The 22,027-nt window shown below is 36.2% G+C and overlaps 1 long non-coding RNA gene across 1 annotated transcript; it reads left to right on the top strand.

Annotated features, from left to right (window-relative positions):
- Positions 1-50: 50 nt before the first annotated feature.
- Positions 51-17,530, top strand: LOC309607167. The gene is made up of 2 exons (XR_014232296.1): positions 51-2,789; positions 2,850-17,530. It is a non-coding gene; the product is annotated as an uncharacterized lncRNA (long non-coding RNA).
- Positions 17,531-22,027: the final 4,497 nt, after the last annotated feature.

A 22,027-nucleotide genomic window follows, 5' to 3' on the forward strand; every position in this document is an offset into this window, starting at 1 on the left:
GAAGACCCAACACAGCCAAAAATAAATAAATAAATTAAAAAAAAAAACAAAAACTTCAAAACTTAATGACTCAATACCGTTTTACTTGCTCATGATTCTTTTTGCCTGCAAATTGGTCCGGTACAGCAGGGGAAATCTTCTGCTTGTCTCTCCCGGGGGTCACTCATGTGGCTGCAGCTAGATATTAAATAGTCTGTGGGGTGACTGGTATGGGAAGCATTAACGAGGATGGCCCATCTGTGATCCATGGGTCATTCATCCTCACAGGTAAGCAAGGTGAGCAGTAGTGGAAGAGTTTCCAGCAGCAATAGCGGGGCAAAGAGCAAGTGCTTTTCAAGCTTCTGGTTGTATCACATTTGCTCATGTCCCATTGGCCAAAGCAAGTTGGGTGGCCAAGGCTTTTGCACCATATCATACTGTACCTCTCCCATATACATGAAGAAAGGGTTACTAGGCAGAAGGAATAGGGACAGGAAGGTGTTAGATAAGATAGAATACAGTGAAAGATCAGGAAGGCAATGTTAAGAGGAGACAATGACACTGAAGGTTTCACGAAGGAAGTGATATCAATGGGTCTCACAGTAGCAGTTGAACTGAGGGAAAGGAGGGGAGGAGGGAGGATGTGTAGCTAAGGGAAAATGCTTTCAATTAAGTAATGGAGCTGCTTACGTTCTTGGAGTCCCATGGGCTGCAATATAGAATGAATGAGTAGAACTGGTCTGAGAACAGTTTACAAAACACTCAGAAGACATGTTGTGGAAGGTTAAGAGCCTTCTACCTTCCAGGCCGAGGGAGCTACAGGTTACTTGGGCAACACGGCATTTTAAACTCTTCGGATTTTAACATTTTCTAACTAATTGCCCTTTCAGTTGCTCTGCCCTACTGCTACTATGAAGGAGTTATATTTTATGTCAATAGATTTAACACCTTTCAAATTAAAGAAAATAAATACAAGTACTTTGAAATTATGCATATGTTTCAGAATCACGTGTTAAGGCCATCTATGTCTACGTAAAATGTAAAAAGTTATAGATATTTCCTATTTTGGGTAATCTCTAGAATTACCAGAAATATAATTATGCAACTGCTAATAATCTTGGTTATTTAGCTGAGAGCCATATAAATTTTATAAGGCAATAAATCTTATTAAATGTTCCCTGGAGTATCAATTGATTCATTAACTTATAATAAATGCTTTTAAAATGCAAATTAAATAATAACTGGAAACACCTCAGTTAAATGTCACCAGGATACCTATTATATATTTCTAGTAGAGATATGTATTTTCTCTTCCCTTTAAAGCAGTGTGTTCATAAGCAGTTAGTCAATAAGATGGTTACTATGCTCGGGGGGGTGTCGTGGGGGGGTGTGGGTATGGAGAGGAGGGCTTGGTGAATAAAATTCTAACTTAAAATGATCAATCAGATCATTCAACTCAGAATCTCTTTTTTAAGAGTAAGTCTTTGTACAGCCACTCTGAAAAGCTACTTGGCAATATATCAAAAGTGTCTTGTCCTTCCACTCAACAATTTCACTTCCAGGAAACTATTTCTGAAATAATCAGAAAGCCATTCAAAGATATAGGTGTAATGACATTCATTGCGGCAATATTCTAAATGTGTGACAATGTCTAAATCGATCTGGTGTTTTCATTTGATGAAATGTTATTCAGAAATTTCCAATTATGTTTCTAAAAGATATCTAATTACATGGGGGAAATTCATATAATGTATCATTAATGGCTTTTGTTATAATATTTATTTTTTTGAAAAGATGTAAAACCATATTTCCAGCTTCATCCCAATTTTTTTTTTTTCCTAATATATTTATTTATTTATTTATTTATGGCTGTGCTGGGTCTTCGTTTCTGTGTGAGGGCTTTCTCCAGTTGCGGCAAGCGGGGGCCACTCTTCATCGCGGTGCGCGGGCCTCTCACTGTCGCGGCCTCTCTTGTTGCAGAGCACAGGCTCCAGACGCGCAGGCTCAGTAGTTGTGGCTCACGGGCCCAGTTGCTCCGTGGCATGTGGGATCTTCCCAGACCAGGACTCGAACCCGTGTCCCCTGCATTGGCAGGCAGATTCTCAACCACTGCGCCACCAGGGAAGGCCTCATCCCAATTTTATAAAAATATACATTTATAGAAAAACAGACCAAAGGAAGTTCTTTCAATATTGTGTGGTTATAGCTGTACAGTGGTATAATTAATAATGATTTTAAATTCATCTCCTTTTGGGACTTCTGTGACAATTTTAAATATTAAAAAAGTCTCTAAAATATTGGATTTCTAATTTGGAGAAAAAAACATGTTACCTAAAGAAAAGAGAAAGACAGAAGCAACCTTATTTATTGAGCATAATAACAGCTTCAGATTTTAATAAAGAATATTCCAGCTGGTGATAGAAATATATAATCACTAAAACTAAGGGAGAGTAACCCAATCACATATAAGAACATAACTTCGTATGGTTGTGCTCATGCAGAGCGAAAGAAAGATGAAAACATACTGAGAAACCTGACAAACAAGAGAGTAAAACATTGCCAAATTTAAAAATAAGCCCAAAAGCTTAGAATTTGATATATTAATTCATCAGGTGGATTGAAAATAGACTACAGCATGTGAAATGTTTAGGTTTTGTTTTTTTTAATAAATTGATTGATTTTTGGCTGTGTTGGGTCTTCGTTGCTTTGTGCAGGCTTTCTCTAGTTGCGGTGAGCGGGGGCTACTCTTCATTGCAGTGCGCGGGCTTCTCATTGCAGTGGCTTCTCTTGTTGCAGAGCACGGGCTGTAGGTGCGTGGACTTCAGTAGTTGTGGCACGCGGGTTTAGCAGTTGTGGCTCACGGGCTCTAGAGCGCAGGCTCAGTAGTTGAGGTGCACGGGCTTAGTTGCTCCGTGGCATGTGGGATCTTCCCGGGCCAGGGCTCGAACCCGTGTCCCCTGCATTGGCAGGCAGATTCTTAACCACTGCACCACCAGGGAAGTCCCTGAAGTGTTTAGGTTTTATTGCCACTGGAATCATTACATAAAAGTATGGAATTAATCTATTTAAGCATGACTTTAATATCAGTACTTTACTAGTATCATTCATTTTCAATCCTTTATTCCCACAGATTTTATTTGTTCCATAAGAACATTTTTTGTTCCAAAGTTAATACAGTGACTAGATTTAAAAAGGTACTTACACAAAAGTCCCTGGACATTTGATTTTCCAAGGCATAAATAATGTTGCTAACTCCCATAGGTCTAAAGAGGGAGCTATTGACTAAGAATGGCTGGAATATGTCAAATTGAATAAAGATATGTCTCACTTCACAAAGAAACCCTTGTACATATTACTAACTGAACTTGACACTATCGATACTTGATTGAAAAAAGTAGGTTACTTTATGAATCAACTTCAGCACTATAAACATGAAATACTGTTTTTTCACTGACATCATTTTCCTTGATTCAACAGCTGCTCATCCCTACCACTATAAAAAAAACTTCCACTTTTAACAAGTATTGTTTTAAAGGTTCTATAATAAAATATTATATATTGCCACATCTCTGTTACACACCTTCTTCACAATATTCCTAAGTGATTGTGTTGTCAGTATGGTTAACCTTTGAAAGTGAGACCAGAAACTTGGCCTTTGGAGGATCATGATTTTTTAAAAAATTAATCTATTTAGTAACTTGGAATTACAATGGATTATAATATTCTAAAGCACAAACTTGGTACTAAAAAAAGCATGGTTGAGTAATAACAATTTCTGAAACATCAGTTATCCACAGTATATGTATGTACTTTTTTTTTTTTTGGCTGTGTTGGGTCTTCGTTTCTGTGCGAGGGCTTTCTCTAGTTGCGGCAAGCGGGGGCCACTCTTCATCGCGGTGCGTGGGCCTCTCACTATCGCGGCCTCTCTTGTTGTGGAGCACAGGCTCCAGACGTGCAGGCTCAGTAGTTGTGGCTCACGGGCCTAGCTGCTCCGTGGCATGTGGGATCTTCCCAGACCAGGGCTCGAACCCGTGTCCCCTTGCATTGGCAGGCAGATTCTCAACCACTGCGCCACCAGGGAAGCCCATTGTATGTACTTTTTGAAACAGTGATGGCCAACTTCAGGTACTAGTTATTCCAACCTAGTGATTCATAAGTATAAGTAACTTCTTTGACATATCCTCATTACGGGATATAATCAAGGCCGTTTCTGCCACATACAATCCTGAGTGCTAAAAAGCATTCAGAGAGCAATGCCAAGCACAACACAGTTTGTATTTCTAAAACTCCATTCAAACACTGTGTCAATAAATTTGAATGAATGCATGTGATGTTCCACTGAAGGCAACTAATTCGTGAGTCGACTGGCATCTTCTTCTTTTCATCAGCAAAACTAAATATCTTGAGGGATCTTTCCTGGTGAATTGTCAATACTTCTGTGATGAGGACATTTTCATAAAATGACTATGACTGTGACGTATGACATGGATCACACCTATTTCCCTCCTATCTGTTCTGGGAGATCTATGAGATGTGACCAGTGGTAATTGGAAAAAGGTTCAATCTAAAACACTGTTTCTTTCAAGTTTGATTTTGACAAACCCTCAAAATCCTCTAAGACAGTCTACTAAGATTTTAAGTTGGTCCCATACAGTTATTCAAATATTCTTCAAGAATAATTGATGAAAATATAATAAACGTACATTGACAGTAAAACTTGAGCAGCTAAACAAATATCCAAATTATAAGGAATTATTTTCATTGTTAAAAAACCACACATAAATTAGGCATATAGTACCCAAAGCAATCTACAGATTTAATGAGATCCCTATCAAATTACCCATGACATTTTTTATAGAACTAGAACAAATAATCCTAAAATTTATATGGAACAATAAAAGCCCTATAATTGCCAAAGCAATCCTGAGGAAACAGAACAAAGCAGGAGGCATAACCCTCCCAGACTTCAGACAATACTACAAAGCTACAGTAATCAAAACAACATGGTACTGGCACAAAAACAGACATACGGATCAATGGAACAGAATAGCGAGCCCAGAAATAAATCCACACACCTATAGACAATTAATCTTCTACAAGCAAGGTCCTACTGTGTAGCACAGGGAACTATATTCAATATCCTGTGATAAACCATAATGGAAAGAATATGAAAAAGAATGTATATATATATGTATAACTGAGTCACTTTGTTGTACAGCAGAAATTAACATGTATATATGTCAATCCTAATCTCCCAATTCATCCCACCCTCCCCTTCTCTCCCTGTATCCACCCATCCGTTCTCTACGTCTGCATCTCTATAAAAAGCAACCTCAAAAAAAAAATTAGACACATACCTGAATATAAAAAGTAATAGATAAGTCCTATGTTACATTTATAGATAGGTTTTAAATTTTAAATTTTTAAGAGGAAAGATAATTGAAAACATATTTTTACAATGGGTAATATATGCTCTTAAACTCTGATGTTTTCAATGATAGAGAATACATACTGATTTAGCTCTTATCTAGATGTACTATAAAAATTTATTGAAAAGTCATTTTTTGGGTTGAATAGAAAATAACCTGACAATTACTTTTTTTCTTATATCAAGTTATAGATCGTTAGCTCAAAGTCACATGGCTATCAGAAAGGAAAACAAAGGAGATTAATTGTTTTGTATTTGAGATCAAAATTTGCCTGAGGGAGATAGGTACCCAGAGTTTAGTAGCACATGTCTAGATTGATTTCCCATAGATAAATTTATTCACTATAAAAGAGTACAGTAACTTTAGTACCTAGGCCATCTGGGATTTGGAATCTGTAATCATTTAAAATATATACCACTTTTAGAACACCTATCAAATGTGAAGGTAACATTACTCTGACCCAACTTTAAGTTGTATGTTTTATTATTTTTTTAAATAATTTATACTGGTGACTTTACATTAAGCCAGTTAAACTCCTTAACATCTCTCTGAATCGCAGCCTCAGTCTCTGAGTTCGTGGTTTAGGATATGAGTTGCAAGTTGGTCAAGAGATTTTCTCTATGTGATGCTAACTGTCCCCATGAGAATGATTTTATGGCACTGACCTCTTTGCTCTCTGTAAGCAAGCTAACAGGTTTAGGTATTTTCTACAAACAATTTATGGAACAACATGAATTCTTTCTTACAAAAAATAACTATCAACATCTTTTTTGTTTTTTCTTATTTTTTACTTTACAAATTTCAAGCATATGGCACTATAACTTGACATCTGTATATATTAAGTGATCCCTACCACAAGCCTAGTTGCCATCCATCACCATACCGTTGACTCCCTTCACCCATTCCATGCACTCCTAACCCTCTTCTCCTTTGGTAACTACTAATCTGTTCTCTATATCTATGAGTTTGCTTTTGCTTTATTTTGTTTGTTCATTTGTTTTGTTTTGTATTAGATTCCACATATGAGTGAAGTCATATGGTATATGTCTTTCTTCATCTGACATATTTCATGTAGCATAATACCTTCAAGGTCCAACCATGTTGCTGCAGTTGGTAGGATTTCATTTTTCTTATGGCTCAGTAGTATTCCATTGTGTGTGTATACATATATGTATATATATGTGTGTATATTTATATATGTATATATATGCCACATCTTCTTTATCCGTTCATCCACCAACAGACTTAGGTTGTTTCCATATCTTGCTGTAATGGACATAGGGGTGTATATATCTTCTCAAATTCGTATTTTTGTGTTCTTTGGATAAATACCCAGAAGTGGAATAGCTGGGTCATATGGTAGGTCTACTCTTAATTTTTTGAGGAATCTCCAACATCTCTTCTTGATGTTTCAAGACACTTGTATGTACCATCAGTCAACACAATGAGTATGGCAAATTTGGTAATTACTATTTAATAACATTTTAAAGCTTGATATAGGTAGTAAACTCATTAGGTTACCATAAACAATTCAAAGGCGGGTAAAAAAAAAACTTAAATATATCAATTTAAGTGGAATTATGAGTTTTCCCATGTAATATTAGCTTTCTCACTGCAAACAATTAGCACTAGGGATTAAGAAGAAATTAACATCATGGTAGGTCATAATCACAGAACCCCACGGTTTGAAAGTTTATTCCTAATATTCATCAATGCTAACATATTGCAAGTGTCTTCTTTAATACAAAGATGATAGCTACATAAAAAATCAATAAGTCTCATTTATAGAATTGCCAGTTTGATTCCAAATCGCTGATTAGTTCTGCCCGGAGGACAGGGTCATTATGAACTACTAGAGAGCTCAGTTATTTCTAACAGACATTTTCAGGGTCAGAGTTAGTGAGTAAGAGCAATATTCCTGTACTATATAAAACAGCTGTTGCAGTTTAGGAGTCTATAGGGAAATAAAAATCTATCTAGGTACTTTTTTGCATTTATATTTTATTTGGACAAAAGTCATCTCATTTTCTAAAAGGTAAAGCTTCATTCAGATTATTCATTTATTCAACAAGCATTTATTTAGTGTCCAGCATGAAAGTGAGGGCTCAAAAATGAATAAAAGTTGTCTTCTCTCAAGGTGCTGCATTTCTGAATCAATTTATTTTTAGCTCACTCCACATTTTGATAAAATGGGATTCCTATACCATTATTTAAAATTATTTAAATTCTAAAACAAATGCAACAATGTTACTAAAAAGAGATAACATTATTTTTGAATTACCCACATGCCTCTCAACCACTGGAAAATTTTAACATGAGCTCCATCCTCTACCTCAGTCCATCACAGCCTTTCTTTTTTTTAAAAAAAAATAAAATTATTTATTTATTTTGGTTGCTCTGGGTCTTTGTTGCGGCATGTGGGATCTTTAGTTGCGGCATGCATGTGGGGTCTAGTTCTCCGACCAGGGATCGAACCCTGGCCTCCTGCATTGGGAGCGGGAGTCTTAACCACTGGACCACCAGGGAAGTCCCCACAGCCTTTCTTAATTAACATTTTTTGATATGGAACTGGGAGTCCCATACATTTTTCAGATGTTATAAACTAAAGAGTTCAAAAGCCTCTAATAAATTAAAATAATAACCTCTTAGGAACAGAAAACATAGATAAGAAGGATTGATTTTTTTCCCCTTTCTTTTCTTTTTATAGTATCTATATGAGAAGATGGATGTTATGTGAACCTAGTTGTGGTAATCATTTCACAGTCTATATAAATCAAACCATTATGCTGTTTGCCTTAAATTTATACAGTGACCCACGTTAATTATTTCTCAATAAAACTGGGAGAAAAACGGATTGCTTTTAATTTGGCATTTACTATCAAAGATACTTTCAAAAAGTTACATAAAATATGTAGAAATATATCCCATTACAAAAAAGCATCTTAACAATGGGAACTCACCCCAATTTTTATTTCCTCTTTAACAGAAACCACACAAGGAGTAGATGACATCTTATGCCAAATAATATATGCTAGAATCTTATTTTTAATATATTATAAAAATAAGTCTTTAATATTTTGCCCAAATATTGAAAACTTAAAATCTTATTTTTTTTTTCTGTATTCTTCACCTAAATCAATGGCCTTTTTTTTCACCTTTTCCCTTCTTCCTCTTCTCTCTTCTTTAAAACTCATTTAAAGACCACAATGTTTAGTATCTATAAGTCTTGTAAAGGTATTTAGACAAAAGCAATAAAGTTCTGACTTGGAATAATAACAAATAAGTTGGTGTGTGTGTGTGTGTGTTTGTGTGTGTGTATTTTCCTCTGGATGTTCCTCTAAATAAGGGTCCAGATTCTATAGATAATGGGAGTGGACAGGGTCGTATTTGAGAATAAAAACCTTTTTGGGCCTCTGAGACCAAAACAGTATCATTTGAGTTTCCAGGAAAAATATGGAATCTAATATTTATTAAACACCTCCCATATGTGAAGCATTTTGTTAATCTTACCCTAAGTCCCATGTGCCCATATTCTTTATCCCGTATTGTGAGAAGTAAACAAGAATTTTCACACCTGGAAAAGACGCATATCTTCTTTGCTCCTTGTCGGTTTAAGGCAAGGACAACTGATCAGCTAGTTACTCTTGAGACCCCGCTGATGAGTAGTGGCTGCTTAGGACACAATGATGAAAAGGATTCTGAGGCTGAGGCTGGGTTTTACAGGAGGAAGCTGTCTGGTGATGTCTGTGTTCCTTGCAGGTGCAGGCGATATGAGTGCATATTTATTGTTTCTGACTTAGATACTGCAAACAAAGCAGCGTATCTGCCTCTTAACGCTTAATTCCATAACGTAAGTCCAATGAGCAGAATATATCTCGCAGACTTTGCAAACTATATAAGAACATCTTCACAAACATACAATTTGATGTTACTTTGTCTCCATGTGCCTATTCTTATCCATGTATTTAATAGTTTACTACAGCTTTCCCTATGATATGTTTTAAAAGATGGATATATAGAGCAATAAATAGGAAAAGGCAAATCTAAAGTATTATTAAATAAAAAATGACAGATCTAAAATTAAAAATCAATATTTAATCAACTTAACATATTAGTGACAGGTGAGGCTGAGTTTACTATTTCTGAATGCTTTCAGTATGAATTAAAAGAAGCTCATAATTGAGTAAGATTCATGATTTATCACAGGTCACAGGAATCCATAACTTGTTCCAGCTTTCATATTCCCATTAATATGAGCACTTGTGAAACACCAGACAATTTCTGGCAATGATGGTCAATTGAATTATATAGATATGAGAACTGAGGAGTTCACATTCTAAAAATCTAAGTTTAAGGTGGAAGCTATAAACGGCCAAAGAACAATAGGTCTTTAACATAAAACTGTTACTTCCACTGCCTCTCATGTTGAAAGAACTGAAAATTAAGTTCAAACATCTTTCCACGGCCTTCCAGGTCCTATACGATCCAGTCCTGCCCACCCCTCTGATGTCAGCACCCACTATTCTCCTCATTTCTACTTTGCTCTCCAAGCTCTGGAGTTATCTCCAGTCTCCTGAGTCAGTGAAGCTTGTTGCAGCCTCAAGGCCTGTGCACTTCTTATTTCCCCTGTCTAAAGGGTTCTTCCCCAAATTTTCATAAGATTGGCATATCTTGTCATCTAGGTCTCAGCCCAAATCACACATTCTCAGAAAATCTGGCCTGACCTTCCCTCATCTCTGATCACTTTCAATCTCATTATCTTGTTAACCTCAACCACTATTTTAAAATATCTTGGGGCTTTCCTGGTGTCACAGTGGTTAAGAATCCGCCTGCCAATGCAGGGGACACGGGTTCGAGCCCTGGTCCGGGAAGATCCCACATGCCGCGGAGCAACTAAGCCCGTGCGCCACCACTACTGAACCTGCGCTCTAGAGCCTGCGAGTCACAACTACTGAGCCCGCATGCCTAGAGCCCATGCTCTGCAACAAGAGAAGCCACCGCAATGAGAAGCCCGCGCACCACAACAAAGAGTAGCGCCCACTCACTGCAACTAGAGAAAGCCCGTGTGCAGCAATGAAGACCCAACGCAGCCAAAAATAAATAAATAAAATAAAATAAAATGAATAAAATCATCTTAAAAAAATAAAATATCTTAGTCTTTCAATTATTTATGATTATTGTCTGTCTTTTTCCATCAGAAAGTAAGCTCCAGGCAGGCATGACTTATGTCAATATTGTTTATTCCTACATCACCAGAGGTGAGACCAGTGCCTAGCCTAGGGGCTAGGAAAATACTTACTAAAGAATTGAGATAGTAAATAAAAGAAGGAACAACTGAATATGAATGCTTTTCCCACTTTATTTTAATGTCAGATTGTCATCTATTCTGAGAAAGTAATGTATTAGACAACATTCCCAAGACAAAAGCCACACTGAGGTGTATAGAGTTGATTCTTTAATAATTTTATGGTGAATTTTCTTGTTTAGCATCTCGGCTCTGTATCATTGATAGCTCTTGTTGGAAGGCACTTCTTAGACCGCCTTCCCTCTTGACTTAGTTTGTACTAACTTCCAGAAGTTTTCTTTTGTAATGCTGCATCACAATAAGCTCGATTAGTGAACAAGAGTGTACACAACTATGAGAATGAAGATTTGTATAGTAATTGCTGACAGTTTCTTTACTATAATAATAACAGTTAAGACTGCTGTAATAAGAGATGACATTAATTCAGAAAGAACACCTTTTTTTAAAATTTATTTTATTTTATTTTTGGCTGTGTTGGGTCTTCGTTGCTGTGCGCGGGCTTTCTCTGGTTGTGGCGAGCAGGGGTTACTCTACGTTGCGGTGCGCAGGTTTCTCATTGCAGTGGCTTCTCTTGTTGCGGAGCACGGGCTCTAGGCGCACGGGCTTCAGTAGTTGTGGCACGTGGGCTCAGTAGTTGTGGCACGCGAGCTCTAGAGCGCAGGCTCAGTAGTTGTGGCGCACGGGCTCAGTTGCTCCGTGGCATGTGGGATGTGGGATCTTCCCGGGCCAGGGCTCGAACCCATGTCCCCTGCATTGGCAGGAGGATTCTTAACCACTGAGCCACCAGGGAAGCCCCCAGAAAGAGTACTTTTTTAAGTGTAGTTTTTCCTTATTCTGTCAGCAGTGGGAGTGTGCCCAACTATGTATAATAGCATTTTATATCAACTCTACCATGTGTTAATATGAAAGAAGTGATTAGAGTGCCTGCAAAATAAACATTAGCCCAATAAAAGATCCAGTTCTAAGAGTTTCAAACATACTACAGTTTTAAATTTATGTATAATAGACTTCATGTGATTTTCACGATTTTAGACCTTAAAGATATTTGGAAATGTATAATTATCATAAAGCAATCTGATATTTATCAAGTACCTTCTAAATGTTAGGCGTATTCATACTTGTATAAAAGACTCTCTGACCTCTAAGTGTATATTAGGTAAGATGAGGTTGAATTTAAGAGACCAAAACCTCAAAATAACTGAGATATAAACACAATAGAAACTTATTTCTCCTAAGTAAAATAAGCCTGGAAAGGGTTAGTTTAGGGCTGTTCAGTGTGGCACAGAGGCAATGACCTAGAGTTCTTCTGCAATGCTTAGCATTCCACGTCCTTAGCATGTGGTTTCCATATCATATACTGAGATGGCTAGGCCATTGCCAGCCCCCCACCCCACCCTGGTCCCCAATACAACTGACAGAGTGAAGAAAGGATGAAAGGATGATAAACTTCTTTTTAAGGAGAACTTACACTGACATCTGATTAGACAGACTTAATTCACATAGATGCATAGGAAATTTAGGACATAGAGTCCTTATTCTTCATGACCATGTGCCTAGATAAATTTTAAAGATTCCGATTCTAAGCAAGAAAGAGAGAAAAGATATTTGGGGGAAAATAGAAGTCCCAGATATAAAGACAAAACATAGAAAAATTAAAAGTTAAGTATCTAATGTTTCAATTATTATTTTGGATAGCAAATCAGGGTGGATAAGTGAGAGCTTTGAAGTTAGGTCACCTGGATTTCAAGTTTGGGTCCACCTTTTATTTGCATTTGTGAACTTGGTTAAGTATTTAAACTTTCCAAGCCTCAGTTTCTCATCCATAGGTAGAGAATAATAGTAACCTGTATCTTACAGAGTGCTATTGAGATGATTAAATAAAATGATGGACATAGAACTTCCTCACCTTTAGCACACAATAAGTACTGATGATGAAGACAATGATGATAGTGATGTTAATGGGTAATAGTAGAAATAATGGTATTAGTAGTATTATTATAATTATAAAACATTATGATTACTATGATTAGTAGCAGAGAATGGTGGAGGGCTTCATAGAATAGGAAGTACTGGAGACAGACCAGGATGGACTGGTTGAATTCACAAAGCTAGAAAGGAAAGAGACGTCCCAGATGAGTATATTAATACACCATGACCAAGTACAAGATCAACCTGCGGTGTTCAAATTCTCCGTAACTTCATCACAAAAGGATTTAAAGCACTTGGGACACTGAAGCTTATTGAAATTAGATGTAAACATTATCTAATGATTTAATTATTAATACAATTATTCTACTGCAGAATATTATCTGAGTTGCTTCTTAGGAAAATACAAATGAGAAGTGTATTTGAGAGAATCCAACTAAAATCCTTAGATAGCACCTTTGGATGGAAAACCAACAGCCTACTTTTATTTTGATAACAGTAATCTCAATGTTACCAAAAAAAAATCTAAAAATCCTCACTGCTGATAAACCATTGAGAAAAAGTATGGTCATCATACCTATTTTTAATCCAGTATTTGAGAAAAAAAAACTATATATATATGCTTAATCTTTTCTTCAAAATGTGAGAAGCTTTGGGTATACCTTCAATTGCAATACTTAATTTATTCTAGCCTGAAACACTAAAATGTTCACCTGGGTGTGAATGCTTCATCTTCCCACCATTGGAAATCACTTGAAAAGTTCTACTGCCATTAGAAAGCCTAATTGAAAATTAATATGCATACATTTTCTTTCATCTTTTAAATATGCAAAAATAAGCTGTTTCTCAGTGATGAAGAACTAAACAGTAGTTTGAAATGTCACTTATTTGAATTTCATAAGTCAATCTTTCCCTATATCTTTTTTTCTTCCTTTAATGTCACTCAGAGAATTGTAGGCAAACAGTGGGGAACTAAGCAAAGCTCTCTATAAGGCCTGAGTCTTAATCATACAGTTTACTCAATCGATGTGATGTGATTACTATCAATTAAGGTTATTTTTATCCCTTATTATGTGCCAGGCACTCTTCTAATATCTTCGCATTCCCTGTCTCATTTAATCCTCACCAGGAATAGATGAGGTGGACACTATTATTGTACCAATTTCAGAGCCCAGATAACTGAGACACAGAGAGAATAAGGACTTTGGCCAATGTCATGCAGGTGATAAATGGTGGAGATGGGATTACAATCCATCCAGCCTGACTCTACGTAACACATACTTAACCCCTGCATTACTTTGCCTCTCCTGTACATAGATCCACTTCCAAGCCACTGGGTGGAAAGAAATCTTTCCTTCCTTAGTTGAAAATTGTTTTATAGCTCTTTATTTCCACAAAGATAATTGTTTTCTTGTATGGCATCTGTGGCTTCATTTCTCAGTTCTACAAATTATTGGCTGAAAGCATTAAACATATAGTCTGGCTATAGAAAACATGCTGGTGAGCCCACATTTACACTACAGAATTCAGTTATATCTAGAGAAATAACATAGTAACATGTTTGATTTTCTCACAGAAAAATCTACTTCAGTGTCTACACACTTGCCTGAGACATAGTGAACTCTTTTTCAAGGCAGAAGAGGAAAAACACTGTGCATGGAAAAATACTGGCTGCTTTGTGTGTGTATGAAACTAGCTGGATCTTTACAAGATAAACACTCCATCTGATAAAAAGCTATGAGAGCTACACAAGCACCTCGCAGAGGACACGCATAGCTTCTTAGTAATTCCTTGTTGTTTTAACAAACACACATCATCATAGCCCATTTTGACAGCCAAATAATGCTACCACCAATGTGTCATGATAAAAAAGTAAACCCAATTGAATGTAAATGGGAAAACCCATTTAAAATATGTTAAAATAATAAACATATATCAATCTAATCAAGATGGTAAATAGATTTTCAGTCACTCAAGTCCTTTATGGAAAGAGGACATGAAGATAAATTAAAGGAACAGACTTTTTTCATCAAAGGAAAAAAGAATTACATATGCACATACACACACAGACACAGACATTAGATAAAGAACACACTTTGTGTGTTCTAGTTCCCAATGCAAATGGATTCCTCAGTTTATCCAAGTGAACTGCTTGAAATTTATTATAAAGGAAGGATGATGGGTATCTTCCAAAGGATGGAGCATTTTAGAATGAATAGGATAATCTTGTGTATGCTTCATTAATGCCAAACCACCCTGAAAATAAAGAAAAGGCAGGGCTTCCTCAAGGAGCAATCAATCTGGGAAGGGCTTTGAAGTTTGCCATCATGCACGTCTTCTCCAAATAGCCACCCAAGGTAATTTCTGAAACATAACCCAACTATATATCACCCCCTCCCCTGCTTGACTCTCAATGGATTCCTGTTGGCTTCAGGATGAAAACAATGCTTACAGGGCTCTGTATATCCCTTCTTCCACCAACCACTAGGTTCCAATTCATAACTCCTCCACCCCACGCTCAAAGCCCATCAATCTTTTTTCAGTTCCTAAAAAAACCCATGTGCTTCCTTATACCTTAGGGCCAGTCTCCAAGTCTCATTGTGGCTATTACCCCAGTACCTAGTTGAATATACAGTGACTGAATACATGCTACCCCCTGTTCCTGCTCCGTTCTCTCCCCTTCCATTCTTCACTTAGGGAAGCTTTCTCTTAGACTAACAACATCAAATGTTACCACATTCCTCTCTTCCTGGCACTGATCAAAGCTGTAATTCCACATTTATTTCTGTGATAGTTTGGTTAGTACCCACTTCCTTTACTAAACTCTTATTTCCATGAGAAGAGTAGCCAAGCCTTTTTTTTCTCATCATTGTTTCCCCAGTGACTGATAAAGCAGCTCTCACATTAGGCAACTCATAAACGCTTGTTTGAATATGTGAGTGAGTGAGTGAGTAAATGAATGAATAAATTAATGACAAAAGAAAAATCCTAGGAAGAGTAAAGTCCTTTTAACATTTTTATAAAGTAACCCAGGTATCACATTCACTCTGTCAAATAAAGGAAGCAGACGGTAAGAACTCCAACCCACTGGCTAATGGTAAATTACTTGGAAGTATAGTATTTAAAATCTGTTGTGAAATTTAAATAGTCTTGACTATGTCTCTACTAATAGTTTCAAGCAAAGTATATGCTTGCCACGTCTTCGCCACACGGCATGTTGGATTTTAGTTCCCAGACCAGGGGTTGAACCCCCGCCCCCTGCAGTGGAATCGCGGAGTCTTAACCACTGGACCACCAGGGAAGTCCCACATGTCTTATTAATGGTTGTATTTCTGATACTTCAACTTTGGGCTAAGGAAAAAAAATCCCATCCAGTTCCAGGGGGAGCAGTACAGCCTCTGGGTCAAAGGAAACTGGTTAAAAGTTATTGGAACTCTACAAAAATACATGAAAAATAATTGTTCCACAGTATTTCATTCTGAAAATATATAGGTGAATCTTTGAAATGGTGATTTATTTCTAACCACTGTTTTAAAAATAGTGTCCTCATGCAAATGTATTGGTAATGGCTTGCAGTAGTAGTAGCTAAATTAATTCCTCTCCAAATTAATGAAGTCAATGAGTCAGAGACTTTAGAATTGTAAATGAATTTCAAAAAAAAACTCTACAAGATAAAATCTCAGATGAATTATATAAGAACATCTTTGTTTTCCTTCTTTATTTTGCATACTTCTGTAGTATTTCTCTCTCTGGGAGAAACACAGATATTTGAAAAGGGCAGCCTTTATCCTACTGTCTCTTCCGCAGGCAAATTCCACAGTTACCTTGTAGCAACAACATGAAAGTTACAAAATACGATGAAAACCACACAGTGTGCATTTGTCATATGTTGTCAAATGAATCATTTTTATTTATTTCACAGGGTTTCTATGTCAGTTATTAATTAAAATTAGAGTGATCTCATTATAAGGGTTTGCACCCTAGAGCAAGATTCTCATCTGAAGTGGGAATCTGACCTTTACAGAGATCTTTAATGGCTCAACTCAAACAAAAACATGTTGATAACTCAAGTTATCAAGAATGGATGTTTCCTGAAATTCTTAAATATGTCTGCGATGTCCATTTTAATGTCGTAGGACATATTCCCTATGTTTAAAGGATTCTGAGGTTCATAGCCATTTAGGGGAAAGTAGAAAATAATTTAGGTTTATAGTTTACAAAAAGAAAGAGAATCAGGAACATACTATTGATTCCCTCTATTTGCCATTTCTTCTTTATTCAGTTTAAATTTTTATTCCCACCTCCTCTTTCCAGTCTTTCGAAAATTCCATTCACTTCAACTTTCAACTCATAACTTTTTTCGTCAAATTTTCTCTGAAAATACACTGCCTTGAGAGTTTTCCCAGAGATAGGAGAATGAATTTTTAAAAGAAAAAATTCTGAACTTAATGGCCTTTCAACTGGTTAGATTTTATTTCTATTTTATTTATGCATTTATTTTTGGTAGTGCTGATATTTGTTTGAGTGTTCAAAGATGGGAAAAATAAAGAGCTTCCCTCCTAAGCTAATTTAAAAAATGGAAAGTAGGTCAAAAGTCACTGTACTGCAGCTGGCTCAAATAATTTCTGACATGTAATACAGGGATGACCATTAAACTGGCATGATTTTTGCACTTAACGGCTTTAATATTTTGTCCAGAATAAATGTTCAGCAATAACGGCAGCCTCTGATAAACTGTAATTTCTGTGTTGTCTTGCAGGTCAAGAAATGGATTATCCTTGTTGTACAAGCATTCAGTTTAATTAAGCAATCAGTCATTCATTAAGGCCCTATTTAGGTTCAGCACTGTGCTAGGTGCTTTGGGGGAAAAATAAGTACAAGATAGTGCCTGTGCTTAAGTGTAAAACTTATGTATGACTAAGGCACTCATGCAAACTAAGGGGAGAAAAAATGGGATGTAAAGGTTTGACAAAGAATGAGGACTACAGTAATTATCAAAGGCTCCAGGGAGGAGTTTGGATATGATGTGGATAGGAGGGAGTGTACGGGAAATTATTTTGATGGGAACATATTTCAAGGAAGGAGAATGATATTAGAGTTACTGGAAACCTACATTCCACAATCATGCAATGAGAATACAACAAAAGTATGCTTACTGTTAAATGATATGGGGAAAACATCAAAGCCTGTTAGATAACTTAATAGTCTACTACATCTTTACATACACAAATGAAAGTCATCAGCTTTAAAGTATTTTAAAACTCTTCATATCTGATGGAACAATTATTTTCTTCTCTATAATTTTAATAACAGCTTTTTAAAAGATTAGATTTATCTAAACTCTGTTGTTACCAAATCTTTCAAAATGTATATATATTTTTGAAAACATACACTGGTTTTTCCTGGACATGATTCATCTCTATTCATAACTTTACTTAAAACATAAAACATTAATGCTTTAGCCAAAAATAGTTACTTATAATGTTACCATTTTGGAATGACCCTAAAACAGAGTCTAGGTAATATTCATTTTGTGAATAGCTTAAGCTCTTCTCCTTCTTAGCACTATACCTACCCTATTTTTGCCATTATATTACTCATTTGTTTTTGCTTATTTAAAAAATAAACATTTAATTGTTTCTAGACTTCAACTTCTTAAAACTCATGATTTTGAAGTAATTTTCTACTTACAGATATGTTGCAGAGAGAGCACAGAAAGTTTCCATATACCCTTCAGCCAGCATCTCCCATTGTTAAGATCTTATTACCATGGTACATTTATCAACACTGAGAAATTAAGATTGGTACAATTTTATGAACTAAACTACAGACATTATTTGGATTTTCCCACATTTTCCACTAACGTCTTTTTTTTCCTGTTCCAAGATCCAATCCAGGTTATCATGTTGTATTTAGTCATTATATCTCCTTGGTCTCTGCTAATCTGAAATTTCTTTAGTCTTTCCTTGTTTTTTCATAAAGTTGACACTTCAAAAGAATACTGGTTAGACATTTTGTAGAATAGCCCTTAATTTGGATTTGTCCAACACTTTCTCATGATTAGACTGAGGTTATGTAATTTTGGAAATAGTGCCATGATGTGCCCTTCTAATGACATTATATCAGAGGGTAAGTAATATCAATATGTTTATGACTAGTAATGTTAAGCTTGACCACTTGGTTAAGACAGTTTCTGCCAGGGTTTTCAACAGAAAGTTACTATTTTTCTTTTTCTATAATCTCCTTTTTAGAAGTGATGCATTGAGTCCAGCTCATACTTAGGGGGAGGGAAATTAGGTAACGTTTCCCAAGGGAAGAGTTTCAATAAATTTGTGGACATATGTTAACACTATCACAGTGATTAATAAATATATTGAGTATAACACTTTAAGACTATACAACTGTCCTAACTGTTCTTGAAATTTTGCCGACTAATTTAATCATTCACCAGTGGACCTTGCCTACAGCAATGACTAATATCATGATCTAAAGGTGGCTTTCTATTTCCCTCATTCTGTCTATATTCAATAATTAGAATAATTCTATAAGGAACAGTTCTCTTTTCCACATTTATTTATTCAATCAATCACTTATTTATATCAGTATAGATTTGTGAATATCCATTTTATTCTTTGGGCTATATTCTAATACTATATATAATTATTTAATCGGCTGCTTATATTGCTCCAGCTTTGGCCATGGGAGAGTTTTCAAGCTGCTCCTGTGCCCATCTGACATGCCCCCATGATCTTTTTTCTCCTTCTCCTCCTCCTTCCTCATTTTTAGCACCTCCTCCTTCTCCGGCATCATAAGATGCACCAAGTTCATCTTATATTTTCCCTGCTCAAGCCCAGAAATCAACTCTCTCTGTAATGAACCCTGATTCCTTTTATTGGAGGATAATTTCTAGAGACCAAGATCTGATCCCTGGGTGTGTTCACTGCTACTGTGGTGTTACTGCTGTGGAAATAAATGAAACCAGCCAAATGAGAACAAGCAAAGTTTATTTATTTAAAGCTTGCTATAGCAAGGGAGTCAGCCCCCATTACCTGTTTGACAGAGGCTCAAAGTAGGTAGGTAGAAGAGCAGAAAAGCTTTACAGTGAAAGGAGGAGAATGCTTCGGTTATGCCCTTTTTGGAGGCGATGACATGGGGAAGCCTTAGGTGGGTGAGCTAACTAGAAGCAGGACAGCCTATGTGACTGGTTAGGGGTAAATATTTGGTTTTCTCTGGCTGGTCGTAAGTTGGAGGCAGGGACAAAAATTAGAGAATCTGCCTGTTATTAAGCAAGTCATGGCCACTCTGGGACAACTCTTACAGGGTTTGTTGTTTAGCTTCCTGCACCAGCTGCTAGAGATAGCAGTCTGACTTCCTACAAGTCTGACTTACAGGTAGGAGGCGGGATTCCTAGGCTGGTTACTGTAGATAATGGATGGGTTTCTTGGGCTGGTTGCTGAAATTATGGATCAGAGTTCTATTTTTATTTCCATGCTCTGGCCATTGTTCATATGCATATTCAAGTCTCTGTTTCTAAGCACCCTAAGAGAACAGTTAGGATATGTATGTATATATTACAGACCCATGTATATACACACATCTCTATTTATTTCTGTATATATTTATATTTCTGTAGATAAAATAAATATGAATTTACACTGATGCTGACAACTCTAATCCACACCGAAGAGTCTATTCTAGCATCTCCTCTTTGTTTATTTGTGACTAGTTTCTGCAATAGTAAGAAACTTGGCTCTCATTTATGCTCTATTTATTTATTTTATAGATCCCAGTGTGTATGTAAAGTTGTTTCACGATTCTACTATGAGATGTCACTTCACACCTGTTAGGATGGTTATTATAAAAAAAAAAAAAAACACAAGAAATAAATGCTGGCAAGGATGTGGAAAAAAAGGAACCCTTGTGTATTGTTGGTGGGAATGTAAAATGGTGCAACTACTTTGGAAAATAGTATAGAAGTTCCTCAAAAAATTAAAAATAGAATTACCATATCATACAGAAATCCTACTTATGCAAAGGTACAAATATCCTTTGGTATCCAAGAGGGACTTATTCCAGGAACCTCTCACAGATACCATCAAGTCTTTTACAGTTGACCCTCTGTACATCTGCAGATTTAACCAACTGTGGAATGAAATGCTTTTCAGTCTGTAGTTGGTTGAATCTGAGAATGCAGAACCTGCAGATACAGAGGGCAGACTGTACATACTCAAAGGAAACAAAATCATTATTTTGAAGAAACATCTATACCTCCATGTTAATTGCAGCTTTATTCACAATACTTGGTATGGAAGCAACCTCAAAGTCCACTGACCAATGAATAAAGAAAATGTGATATATACATCAAATGGAATACTATTCAGCCTTTAAAAAGAAGGAAATTCTGTCATTTGTGACAACATGGATGAACTTGGAGGGCATCATGCCAAGTGGGAAAAGCCAGACCGAGAAATACCATGTGATATCACTTATATATGGAATATTTATTCAAAAAAAAAAAAAAAGGTTGAATAAAAGAAGCAGAGTAGAAAACTAGTTTCCAGAGGCTAGGGGGTGGGGGAAATAGGGAGAGGTTATTAAAAGGGTGCAAACTTTGTTAGAAGATGAATAAGTTTTGAGGATTTAATATATAACACAGTGACTATAGATGATTACACTGTATTGTATAACTGAAGTTTGCTAAGAGAGCAGAACTTAAATGCTTCTACCCTCCTGCCCCTGCAAAATGGAAAGTATGTGAGGTGATGGATATGTTAATAAACCGTAAAAGGGAACCCTTTCACAACGGATACATGCACCATATCATCATGTTGTACATTTTAAATATCTTATAATTTTGTCAATTATATATCAATAAATCTGGGGAAAAATGGAATCTTTTACTGTATTAATTAATTTTGCGTTAACATTGCAAAATATTGGGGGATTTCAGGGTAGATATGTGTTTTTTAGAGGAAACCAATATTCCATGTTCTTAAAGCAATCTTCTAGACTTGACTCTGTTCTTATTCTTCCTAGCCTCTTGAGCACCAAGCTCATTACTATGAGAGAAGAAAGAGCCTTTCTTCCTTTTGTAAGTCTTATGTATGAGTTTCTCTTTTAGTGAGCTCCGTTTGCAATGTCTCTGTAAATTTTGATTGGAGGGGTTAGAGTGGTCTTCCTTGTGAATAAGGATATGGTTGCATGATCTAAATAAAAATTTCTGAAATCCCCCCCGCCCACTTTTAAATGTACAACAAATTTACTGTTTTCCACACCCATTTACCTTGGTGTGACTATTATAAATTTTTATTACTTTTTTTTCTTTAAGTATTGGTTTAAGTCTTATGGTCTCTCAGAAACTGAAGTATTATTTTAATTTCACCAGGAT

The sequence above is a fragment of the Balaenoptera borealis genome (genome assembly GCF_965194805.1).
Source record: "Balaenoptera borealis genome assembly, chromosome: 12".
Lineage (NCBI taxonomy): Eukaryota > Metazoa > Chordata > Mammalia > Artiodactyla > Balaenopteridae > Balaenoptera > Balaenoptera borealis.